We start from the raw sequence: 10,340 nt of genomic DNA on the forward strand, positions 1-10,340 counted from the left end.
GTCGGCCGGGGAGGGGGGGGTCTCTCTGTCACGTGACACTACTATGTAGCTGTAAACACTGAAATGTCTTTGTGTTCTAGGTTGGGATTTGGTATTTGCTTGATTGTAGTCAGCTTTACAATGCTATCATTTTTCTAATACTGTTTACACAATTCATTTGATTTTGTTTGTCTTCTACAGAGCAATAGTAGTTATAGTGTTAGTGTACTGAATGGAAATATATACTGCAAAACTCAATAAGCATTTGCATACTTGAAAGGAAAACTAGGTCATCCATGCAACTCAATCCTTAAAAGGTGCCTCTGGGAAAATGTACAGGAAATCCATGAATTGGGGTTGATTCATTTAACCACGAGGGGGAGAGTTGCCATTGCAGTGGACTGGAAACCATGACAAATGGCACCTAATCTTGTTTCCCCTTAAGGCCCATACATACTAGAAGATTATCTTTCCAATCTGGCTTATTGGGAGCAAATGACAATTGCTCCTACACATGGAAAACAGACACAAATTGGTCGATTTAAGCAGAGCCGGCCCTAGGCATAGGCAAGCTAGGCAAATGCCTAGTGCATCTGGAATGCCTATGGCATACCTCCCAACAGTCCCGATTTTATCGGGACAGTCCCGATTGTCAGGGCCTGTCCCGATGTCCCACCCGCGGGCGGCAGTGTCCCGCGGTGTGGGGGGGCTGTTGGGAGTCCCCCCTGTCAGCTGCTAAGCAGCGGGGAATAAACGCTGTACGCATGCGCACAGTGTCTATTCCTGGGGGCTTGGGGAATGGCTAGATGCTCACAGAGCCTCTGGGTCATGCCCCCATAGCGGCAAAATGGGGGTGTGGCCTCGCGGAAGAGCTGCGAGTATAGGCCACGCCCCAAATTAGGCCACTCCCCCTAAACTTTCGGCGCACCGGAGGCGCGCAGGAGCATCGTCCCGACTACACAGCTACAAAAGTTGGGAGGTATGCTATGGGCATCCAACCCAAGCCTAGGGCCAGCTCATTTTGACAGCAAGTAGCAGCGGTTGATTGGGGCACCAGAACACCTGGCTGGCTCATGCTTGCCTGGCCGAACAGAAGCAGCAGGTAGCTGTGATCAGACAGCAGCATATTGTAAAGGTTAGACGGAGTGCTGCTGCTTTGGCACTGCGCATGCCCCCCACTCTCCCTTTCTAATGGCTTGGTGTGAGGAGGGTTTGCACCTACCTCCCTGAAAGATGTCGCAGCCAGCAGACAGGGAGCTCAGATATGCAAGGAGCCACAAGTGCCCTAGGCCAAATACAAACTCTAGCCAGGGATGTAGTTAGCATCATGATAGCAGACATCTCAAAAGTATCAGGAGGAGGTTAGGGTTAGGCTGCAAGGAGGGAGCGTTAGGATTAGGCTGCGGCTGCAGGGAGGGAAATTTAGGGTTATACTGTGGGGAGTTGAGAGTTAAGGCCCCCATACATTAGCCCGACTTGTCCTAAGGACAAGTCGGATCTGATTTCCCCTGCAGCTCCCCGGGTGGGGGACACACTATTAGGCACTCCTAATATCATGTATCATATGCAACTCCCGGGGAGCTGCAAGGTGGAGGGAGCAGGGGGGGGCGACAGACATAGAGGTGGCGGACGGGGGACGCTGTGAGGTGGCTGGCGGGAGATGCTGCTAGTAGGGCAGAGGCAGCGGGCAGGGGATGCTGTGGGGGACAGTGACACAGAGGTGTGGCAGTAACGTAGAGCCGGGCAGGGGGAGCCGGAAGCTGTCAGTACTGAAAAAAGACCATACAATGAATGGGCAGCCTGTGATTGGCTGAGCGCTCTCTCAGCCAGTTGCTGACTGGCTGAGAGTGCGCTCAGCCAATCACAGGCTGCCTATTCATTGTATGGGCTTTTTTTTGTTCCAGCGCTGACCGCTCCTGGCTCCCCCTGCCCGGCTCTACGTTACTGCCACCTCATCGGGACCGCGCATCAGGTCGGACGGAGTGTCTGAACATGCGATTTGGCCCGATTTCACTGCCCAATCCATCTGAATCGGGTGAAATCAGTACCAAATTGCATAATGTATGGGGGCCTTTAGGATTAGGCTGCAGGGAGGGAGAATTAGGGTTATACGGTGGAGAGTTAGGATTAGGCTGCAGGGAGGGAGATTTATGGTTAGGCTGCAGGGAGGGATAGGCTACGGGGAGGGAGCTGGGCCGGCTCTACCATTAGGCAACTTTAGGCAGCTGCCTAGGGCGCTGGGATCTGGGGGGGCGCAACCAAGTCTACAAATAAAAAAATCAAGGGTGTCTATGAGGATCCTTGTTGTACCTAATGCAGGTCGGCGGCTGTGGAACTTCTAAGACCTCACCTCCATACGTTCCCTTGAGACATACTTCCGTACATTGCTGCCCCCTCCTCCTTGTACTCTGTTGTAGGTGGCAAAGGGGAGGGTGGACAGGGCCTCCAGGGAAAGCAGGGGACTTGCCCTCCTTCCTGTGGGGGGGGGGGGGGGGGGGCTGGGAGACCCACAGGATAATTTTTATTTTTGGGGGGGGGGGGGGGGGGGGGGGGGGAGTAGGTTGATGTTTTGCCTAGGGTGCCGAGAAGCCTTACACCGGCCCTGGGAGGGAGAATTAGGGTTATACTGCGGGGAGTGAAGAGTTAGGATGCGGCTGCGGGGAAGGAAAATTAGGGATATACTGCAGGGTGTGGAGAGTTAGGATTAGGCTATGGGGAGTTAGGAATAGGCTACAGGGAGGGAGTGTTTGGATAAAGCTGTACAGAGGGAAAGTTAGGGAAAGGCTATGGGGAGGGAAAGTTAGGATTAGGCTGTCGGGATGGAGAGACAGGGTTAAGCCAGCAGTGTTGGCTTACATTTGCCAGGTCCACTGGAAACTATTGCCCACTTGGATATCTTTTTATGGTAGAAGCGAGGATGCCAATTTGCCCCTGCACCCACGGGTACATTGTCTATCACAGATGCCTATATATTGATTGGTTTGCTTTACAGGCAGCAATGTTTACTACTACTGTGACCACGCTCATAGTGTGTTATATCCTGGGGATACTGTTAGGTACTTGTGTACATTCACGGCTCCCATCGCATGCCATATGTAGTGGCATGCGATGGCATACGATTTTTGCCGTTTTTATGCATTTTAAAAAATCGCATGCAATCGCATCGCATGCGATTTGATCACATGCGATTTGATCGCATGCGATTTTTTACAGAAATGCATCCAAATGCATTGAAATTAGTATCAAACATGTTCAATGGCCCCCAAATGTAATTTTTTCAGGCTGTACCACCCCCACTATCAACGCGAACCCGAAGCGTGGCGAGCGCAGCGAGCCCGCGAGGGGCGTCGGTACGCGTCCTACGACCTTTTCATACCCCCACTATCCATGTCGGCGTGGAGTTGAGAATAGAAAGTGAGGCGAGCGCAGCAAACCACCGTGCCCGAAGCGTGGCGAGGGGACGCGGACACCTGTGAAGCCCGCGAGAGGACGCGTATACCTGTGAAGGTATCCGCTTCGGGCTCGGTGGCTCGCTGCGCTCGCCACACTTTCTATTCTCAACTCCATGCCGACGTGGATAGTGGGGGTATGAAAAGGTCGTAGGACGCGTACCGCCGCCGCTCGCCACGCTTCGGGTTCGATGCGATGCGATTTTACTCTGCGATGGACATCGTGGGAGCCGTGATTGTACACAAGTACCTACTGTTACTAGTGACCCCAAAAAAATACTATTTTTCACTTTCTTTGCTCTAAAGGCCCATACACACTTGACGATTTTCACCTGAAAATCGTTCAAAACAGCCGTTTTGATCGATTTTCAATTGAAAATTGCCTAGTGTGAATGCCCCACAGATTGCCTCCTAGCGATGATGCGCGCTCCCGAATCAACGCTAGCGAGGACCCACGTCGGCTGGTTTTACCAGCATGCCAACGATGATGGATGGTTTTTTATCCATCATCGCTGTATTTGTACGCTGCACGGGCTGAAAGATTAACCACTTTCAGCCCGTGTGTCGCCCCGCCGCCTCCCCCTGCTCCCAGCACGGAGACGGAGCAGGGAGGAAAAGACTCACTGCCAGCAGCCGCAGCAAGCCCGCCGCCACGCAGCAGCTCTCGGTCCCCCCTGTCACCGTGACCTGTCCTCCTCTGTCAGCACTCGGTGCCGGCGGCAAAGTGCTCCCAAGTGTCCCCCTGCTGACGCAGCTTCACTGCCACCAATGCAAGGTGTCCCAATTTTTATATATATATAGTCACAGCTGTGACTCAATAAAATCGTTTTTTGGACACTGAACAAGGTCTGGAGTGCTTCGTCTACCAAGGCACCCGACAAGCAACAGGAATAGGAGGAAGTGCCCGGCATACCTACAAGTATATATATATATATTAATATAAGGAAGCCTTGCATTGGTGTCAGTGGTTTTACATATATACATATATATATATATATATATATATATATATATATAAAACCACTGACACCAATGCAAGGCTTCCTAATATTAATATATATATATATATACTTGTAGCTCTGATTCGCCGATAGATCTGTGTGTAAGAAATGCAGTAAGATCATTGGACATCCTGTCCGTCTTATTCTGACAGCGAGCGTCCGTAGACCACGCCCTCTGACGAAGTGTTCCACGAAAACGCGTTGGGGCGTGGCTACGGAGACGCTCGCTGCATGCTGTACGCTGTCCAGGCTGTCCTTCCTCCATCTGTTCCCGTACGAGGTTCCCGGCACGCTGTGTAACCCCTGGAGGGGAGAGCAGCGTGGGCTGTGAGTTCCTGGCGGTTGCTCCGGATAAAGGTTGGAGATTTGCCTGGCTTGGTTAATGTTTTGAACCCTGTGGTATCCAGCCCACACTGAGGATTACTTTGGTACGAGCACTCATTGGCTGGTTATCATTTATGCTGTGTGCTTTTATGTAAATAAACTGTTTTATGCACTATGGAGCGCCCCTCTGTTCTTATATTTTCTACAGACATCCATTATTCCTGAGGATCCCAGGAATCCTATATGAGGGAGCTGCAGTCCAAATAAACTGGGACTTTGTGCTACATTAGCCTATGGTATAGGCTTATTTTTGCTGGACTGAGAATCTTTGCCTTAGCGCTATATATCCTTTTGTTTATATGTACTTTGGTTCGTCTGGATTCACTGGATATAATAGCAGCTTTGTATTATACTATTTGTGTATTCTTTTATATCATCTGCTTCAAACATGTTTAGAAACAGTGATTTAAGGACCCAGCGGTCCCAAGAATGTGACCGTATTTTTTCAGATGATTCTGCTAAAATAGAGGGTATAATTATTGATGGTAACAGACCCGATACTTTATCATCTTTAGAGAGACTTCTGGTGAGAGAGACCAAATGTTGGTGGGACATTAGAAGTCTAGACAATTATTTGTCTTGTGGAAGAGTTCCACGTGGACTTAGAATGAATAAAACCCCCACATCTGGCCTTGATGATACCAAATTCATGGCAGAGTGGAACCGTATATTAGACGGGTGCTCATTTGAGCTCATACGTCTTCTTATAGGGGAGAAAAAGCGTATCCTCTTGGAGACTGAAAGAGAACTTGAGACTCTTAAACCTGCAATTGAACTAATACAGGACAGTGATTCTTTTAAAAAAAAGAAATTTGAGATAGATCAAAAAGTAACCAAGATCGAGTCTAAAAGTATTGAAACAAAAAGGAGAAAATATATGAGGGATAAAATGGATTATGATAATGACCAGGTGAGGACCTGGCACATAGCCCGTAAACAAGAGAACATAGCTCCCATTCAAAAGAATCCTTATAAAACTCCTAAAAGGAATCCTGTAGTAAGACCCCAATACAGTGAAAGACGGGAAACCCGCAAAAATAGACATGAATCTAGAGATTCTTGGGTAAAAGTTCCTTTTAAACATCAAAAGACCCCTCGCGGGCCAGGTAAACCTCAGTCTAATCAAAATAGGAGAGGTTTTGTACATAATAACCGCTTCGAGAGATTGAGGTCTACTAATGATAAAATTTATTCTGAAAGGAATTTTTTAGGGCAAGAACCCATGAAATACGGCCACAGACCAATGACTCATCCTACCCAAACCCCAGTAGGTCAAAAAAGACAAAGAGGGGAAAGAGAGGATCAGGAAGGAGTAGAGAGAGAGCCCAAGATGCGACATCTGCGCTAGAGGGTGAAACCAATAGTATTTTTAATCTCTCCAAAAAAATCCTCACCCCCTTAGAAACTAATGTCCTTAAAAAGGGACTTTCGTTTGCGCCATCAAGGCAACCAACTAAGTTTGATTTATATATTGACTTAAACCTTTTTGTAAGAAAACTCACCATCAAAAGGCATTTTCTGAGAAAATCAGATGCCGCCATTAAAAACTGGGAAAATAGTTTTCAAACTCAAACCCAGGAAAGACCCCAAAACTCCTCTGGACTAAAACCAAGGTCCACTTTCTATCCGGTTGAGTCAAAGGGAGCTCATATAGACATGTTTTCGGAGTTGGTGAGACGCGACTTCGAGAAGATGTATGAGAAAAACCCTGGAAATAATAAATATGGCCATACTCATCATAAAAATCTTAATAGAAAGGAATCTGAGGCTTTAAAGAACCTAGCTTCTGACACTAATATTGTAATAAAATGTGCGGACAAAGGGGGGGGCATAGTTCTGATGGACCGCGAATACTATGTCAATGAGGCTTACAGATTGTTAAATGATGGTATTTCCTATAAAAAACTGGGAAATAATCCCACTAAATTATACATCGATGAGCTACAGGCCTTACTTAAAAGGGGCCTTAATTCTCATGTTATAGTGGGAGAAGAGTATAAATATTTGTTGAATATGGCACCATATTATGCAACGTTCTACCATCTGCCAAAGGTGCACAAAGATCCGAAAGCACCTCCCGGTCGGCCAATAATAGCCGGAATAGGGTCCCTAACATCAAGGGTATCTGAATATGTAGACGTATTTATAAAAAAATACGTCCCAAGTTTAAAATCGTATGTGAGAGACTCGACACACATGTTGCAGATCCTAAAAGATGTAACATGGGAATCTGGTTTCAAGTTGGTAACCATCGATGTTGCATCGTTATATACTTCAATTCCTCACAAAAAAGGTATAGATGTTGTAAAGAAGGTACTTGAAGGCGATATCGATATATCTAAAGAGAAAAATGATTTTATCTGTGATTGTTTAGCATTTGTTCTTAGCCACAATTACTTTGAGTTTTTGGATGAGTGGTTTGTCCAGGTTTGGGGCACGGCGATGGGGACCATCTGTGCCCCAAGCCTGGCAAACCTCTATATGGGGGATTGGGAAACATCGACCGCCCTCATATCACAGAATGATAAGATAAAAATGTTTAAACGATATATCGACGATATATTAATTATCTGGGGAGGTGAAGAGTCTGAATTTGTAAAATTTATGGAGGACCTGAACCTTAATGATTACAATCTTAAATTTACATCCAATATACAAAATAGTAAGATTGAATTTTTAGATTTATGTATCAGTGTTGAAAATTTTCCAGTGATAACATCTATAGAGACATCTACTTATTTTAAAGAGGTAGACAGTAATAGTTATCTTGAATATTCTAGCTGTCACCTAGATTCCTGGAAAAACAATATTCCATTTTCGCAATTCCTCCGCTTAAGGCGGAATTGTACAAGCCTGGAAACCTTTGATAAACAAGCGGAAATATATAAGACACGATTCCGCGAACGAGGTTATCCCTCAAGCCTGATACATTCAGCCTGTTTGAAAGCCAGATCAGCAGATAGAGAGGAAACCCTCACTTATAGAGAAAGAACCCCTCAAGAAGATAATGAAAAATTAAACTGTCTTTTCGTTACTAAATATAACGATAGACAGAGAGAAATTAGGGGTATAATGGAAAAGAACTGGCATATCTTAAAATTGGATCCAGTGCTGAACCAGTACATTGAAGATAGACCGAAAGTGGTATTTAAAAGGGCTAATACAGTCAAATCAATGGTAGCTAAAAGCCAATTGATACAACCCAGCGATATGGCTACTTCCAGGAACATGTTGGACATAAGAGGGTGTTATCCCTGCGGACGATGCAAAGTCTGCCCTCATATTGATAGAGGTAATAAAATAAAGGACAACATGTGTATAAAGCAATTTATAAACTGTAACTCAGTCTTTGTGGTCTATTTGCTTACATGCGGTTGTGGGAAATCGTATGTAGGCAAAACAAAACGAAATTTAAAAATCCGCGCCCTGGAGCACATAAGAAACATAAAGAACGGTGTTCTAAATCACAGTGTACCACGGCATTTTAAGCAATTCCATAATGGGGATCCCTCAAGTTTAAAGATAAAAGGGATTGAAATTGTTTATCCAAACAAAAGGGGAGGAGATAGAGACCAGGATCTGATAAAGAGGGAATCATTCTGGATTCTCACCCTCAATACCCTGACCCCAATTGGGATGAACGAGGGGTATGAAATTACACCCTTCCTAAAATAATTTTTCCCTTGATATAGTGGCATGCTGTTATTAATTTTTATACATACTTTTTTATACATTTTAATGATATCTTTTCTAATCATGAGTTTGTAAATTACAATCATGGCGCATATAGTGCGGGACAGAAATATTTTATGCATGAATTGTTTAAATGATTTTTTATGTATTTGTGTATTCTTTGTACTATGTTATCTATATGTATTTATTTGTCTTGATATAGTTATTGTTTTTTAAAACGCTATTTAAAGGTATTTTTTGCCAGAGAAGGTTGCTTATATGAGATATAATGTTTTTAAATATGTATGTTGCCTAGCCTGTGATATGACTGGCAGCTTTTTCCGTCCATCAGTGTATGGGGTAGCGTTATTGGCCATACGGAGATTACTTATATCCAATGAAATAATGGCTCTGGTGAAAAAAGCACAAGCCGCTCAGCACGTGATGTGATTGGTAGCTCTCTCCATCCATCAGTGCATGAGGCGGTTGTTGCTTTGGCTGCACGTAAATGAGATGTTATGCAGCTCAGAACGAATAGCCACTAATATGATTGGCCCAGCCAGGGGAGTGTAACAATCTCTCTAACATTACTGGTTGCAGACGCCTTGTGGGAGTGACGAACGGAGCGCAAGCTCTGATTCGCCGATAGATCTGTCTGTAAGAAATGCAGTAAGATCATTGGACATCCTGTCCGTCTTATTCTGACAGCGAGCGCTATATATCCTTTTGTTTATATATATATATATATATATATATGTGTGTATACTGTGTATATATATATATATATATATATATATATATATATATTATATAGATATATCTATAAATAGATATATAGATATATATAGATATATCTATCTATCTATCTATCTATCTATATATATATATATATATATATATTTATTTATTTATTTATTTATTTACAGGTTCTTATATAGCGCAGCAGATTCCGCTGTGCTTTACAATAGTAGACAGTGATAAAACAAACTGGGTAACAACATACAGACTTGGAGGTAGGAGGGCCCTGCTGCAAGCTTACAATCTATAGGGATATTGGTGGAAACACAAGGACATATATATATATATATATATATATATATATATATAGAGGAGAGAGGTCCGGCACTCCCAGTAACGTTGTGGGCAAATGATTGGTGCCTTCACTGCAGGAGTCTGCGAAGTAGGTAGGAGAGGGTGCGGCACTCACAATCTTTCATTCAAATAACTTGATACGACCACCGATATGTCATCAACGTTTCAAAACCTTTACTGTTTTGTCATCAGGATAAATAATAACAAATAAACTGACCTTTATATAGAGGAATACATACACCACGTGCAGACGCCAGTACAGAGTGCGGGACTGGGTACCCGCCCCTTACACCGGCTGGAATGACGTCACCCTCCGGGGACGCGCATTCGAATTGACAACCCATCACCATAACAACAAGAGAAAACAATAACACAAGCAGGAGGCGATCCGGCGCTGTAAAAAACAAGTATAAATGCATGTCAGTTATACGCAGAACTATGAAGCAAGTACAGACTATACGAAATCATCACATGTATAACAGGTCTTAAGGAGACCTGGAGACCAATATGTATATACTTAACGAAATACCCCCAATGGTAACATTTCATTCAAGCCTCGTGGTGACATGGTGTCCAATTGATGGATCCACCATGATTCTTTGCGTAGCAGTGCTTTAGCCCTATCTCCCCCTCTTTTGGATAAGGGGACACAATCGATAGCCCGATATTTCAGGCTGGATAGGGGGTGTTTCTGATTGGCAAAATGCCTCGCTACTGGTTGATCACTTTTACCGCTCGTCAATGCGTTGCGGATGGAGTGCCT

The sequence above is a fragment of the Crinia signifera genome, chromosome 3 (genome assembly GCF_055691185.1).
Source record: "Crinia signifera chromosome 3, ASM5569118v1, whole genome shotgun sequence".
NCBI lineage: Eukaryota > Metazoa > Chordata > Amphibia > Anura > Myobatrachidae > Crinia > Crinia signifera.